Below are 314 nucleotides of genomic sequence, written 5' to 3' on the forward strand. Positions count from 1 at the left end.
GGCATTATCCCGCCATTAGTCAGTGATGTGTTAATATTAAAAGACTCGAGTTTACCTTTTCTTTGTTTGTAAATAGACTTAGTGAAACACGTTGATGATTATAAGTTATATGGCGTTATATGGTGGTGATGCTGTTAGATTTCAATGATAGTGGTTTTAAAAGCAGAACTAATGGCAATTGATGATGATTTTGTTAAGAGAAACAGAAACAGAAGAGAAAACAATAATTAAGAAAAACTTTAACTGTGTAATCTGCCAAGCCCTAATATCAACATTAGCATCAGTAGTTGTATGCTAAATGATACTTCGAATAA

General features: G+C 31.8%; 1 protein-coding gene across 1 annotated transcript in view; it reads right to left on the reverse strand.

The window, feature by feature from the left end:
- Window positions 1-314, reverse strand: part of LOC119581982 — a 13496-nt gene that overhangs the window by 7273 nt on the left and 5909 nt on the right. The window lies entirely within an intron of this gene.

Source organism: Penaeus monodon, chromosome 15 (assembly GCF_015228065.2).
Source record: "Penaeus monodon isolate SGIC_2016 chromosome 15, NSTDA_Pmon_1, whole genome shotgun sequence".
Taxonomy (NCBI): Eukaryota; Metazoa; Arthropoda; class Malacostraca; order Decapoda; family Penaeidae; genus Penaeus; species Penaeus monodon.